The sequence below is a fragment of the Terrapene carolina genome, unplaced genomic scaffold, assembly GCF_002925995.2.
Source record: "Terrapene carolina triunguis isolate 2854851 unplaced genomic scaffold, T_m_triunguis-2.0 Scaffold34639, whole genome shotgun sequence".
In the NCBI taxonomy this organism is placed as follows: domain Eukaryota; kingdom Metazoa; phylum Chordata; order Testudines; family Emydidae; genus Terrapene; species Terrapene triunguis.
Window position 1 is genome coordinate 411,206 of NW_020698990.1, and position 2,392 is coordinate 413,597.

Sequence of the window (2,392 nt, forward strand, 5' to 3'; positions counted from 1 at the left end):
TGAAGCACCTGGCATTGGCCACTTTCGGAAGACAGGATACTGGGCTACATGGACCATTTGTCTGACCCAGTCTGGCTGTTCTTATGTTCTCTCATTATTTTGTCCAGCAACAAGCCGTATTTCCAATGCACACCAATTTTGGTTTCACTGGTTGTATAGCAGTGAGCAGATGTCAGCAGGGTTGGAAAGGGGCAGCAATGCTATAGGAAGACCTCTAGATGTTTGCAGAAAATAAGGGAGAAGAAAGAGGCAGTTGCACAGCAAAATTGTGAGTCCTTGTACTCTAAGGAAACCTGCAGAACACTTTCAAAAGATGACCTGGGAACTTAAATTAGTTACTAAATACCATGGTTTTAACAGAGAGACTGGTTTTATGACCCATTACCACAATTTGCAGCACACCCTGTGCCTACTAAACCACTGCTGTCCTATTACTACAGAGGTGTTAATTCCCCACTTCATTTTCAGTGGTCTCCTATAGCATGTGGTAACCCCTTATGCTGAACGGTCTGTCCCACCTGCATTGTTAAGAGCAAAGCTTTGGAGACACCAAATTGTCCATAATGGTGACTGGTTGAAGTGAGACCTGTTTAAAAAAACCCGATTTAATAAAAAGACCAGATTAAAAAGTTTTGGGGAAAAAAATCTCCTATATAGATTTGCTGCCAGAAATAAGTGTATAGCTTTATTCTTCCCCCAAAACACTGGTATAATTCAGGTCAATGTGGGATAGGTTTAATCAGGAAATTTACTAATGGAAATATTAACTTCAGGGATCAGATGTGGGCAATATAGGGTGATGCACAATGCATGGTTATATAGATTATGCCAGAATGTTTACATTAGTTGGTGTGTCTTTACACACAAATGTGCATGTGTGTCCGTTTGCACACACCACTATCTTCTTCTGAAGGGTCTTAGATCTTCTCTAGTTTGCTCTTTTTTACATCCTGGAGAGCATGTTCTCTTGAGCTCAAGTAAGAGCCAGTACTTACAACACTGGGGCAGCCTTGATTTCTGGCAATGAGGAAGGCTGGGATTTTCAAAGAAGCCTAAGGGAATTAAGCACTCAAATCCCAGATGGACATGGGTGCATGACTCATTTAGCTTTAATCCAAAGTTCATATGCAGTCAAGGATCAGTTCCAATATTTGAGCCTCACCTATGCAGTGCCACCATGATGTTCAGGTTTGTGACCTGGGATCAGTTCTTCACTTCTTCACGGGTATTTGATCTTCCCTCCGACCGTGAACCCTTGGTCACACACAAAATTTTTTTCTGAAGTTCTAAGTTTTTGCAGGCGAAGGAAGAGGGAGTTCTGTTGCTGTTTGCATGGAAGAAAGTTTGAGGAAGAAATCTCAGGCCTGGTCTACACTACAGAGTTAAGTCGACACGAGGCAGCTTATGTTGACTGAACTACGGAAGTGTCTACACTAAAATTTCACTCCCGCCAACGTAACTGCGCAGCTACACCCTCTTAATAACTCCAACTCCATAGAGTCAGGTTTGATTTAATTAGGTTGACGTAATGTCAGTATAGACACTGTGTTGTTTATATCGACTTTAATTGGCTTTCAGGAGCCATCCCACATTGCTCTGCACTGACAATAATGCTGTTCTCCTGGGGGAATTTTGTCCCTGACACATTCTTCATTCTTCTGGGTAATTTACTTTATTTTCCAGACTCATTCCAGTTTCTTCTAGGACATTTGTGGATTTCTTTTGATAATTTTTTTGCCTCTGTGGGAATTCTGAAAATACTTTATAGAGCTCTAGGTTTTTTGCCACCCCAAGCAAAACATTTTTTGGCTGCCCCCCATCTCAGCCCTGTGCTCTCTCTTCCCCCCCCCCGCACCCCCTGCCACCACAGCCCTGGGCTCTCTCTTCCCCCCCCTCCTGCACCCCCTGCCACCACAGCCCTGGGCTCTCTCTTCCCCGCCCCACCCGCACCCCCTGCCGCCCTGGCCCTGGGCTCCCCCGCACCAGTGCGGACTCTGCCCGCTCCCCCCTCGCCTCCAGCCGGGTCCGGTGCTGGCAGGGTCGGAGTAAGCAGCGGGGCTCCCGGGCCCCACCTCAGCCCAGGGTCCCTCCATCCAGGGCTCCCGCCTCCAGGACCCGGGAGGGACCCGGGAGGGCAGAGCCCCAGAGGCAGTGGAGCCCCAGAGAGCAGGACGCAGGCCCCGCACGGCAGCGCCCCACCCTCTATGGCCCCGCTGCAGCTGCTGCTTCTGGCCACCCTGCCACAGTCCCTGGGCGGCTCAGGCCACTTCGCCCAGCCCTGGCTGCAGCGCTGGGGGGTGGCCGCCATGCGGCAACTGCAGGCGGCTCCCTGTGCCCCATGGGGTGTCCCCGAGCCTGAGTGTCCCCCGCTCGAAACCTGCCCGGCCCAGCC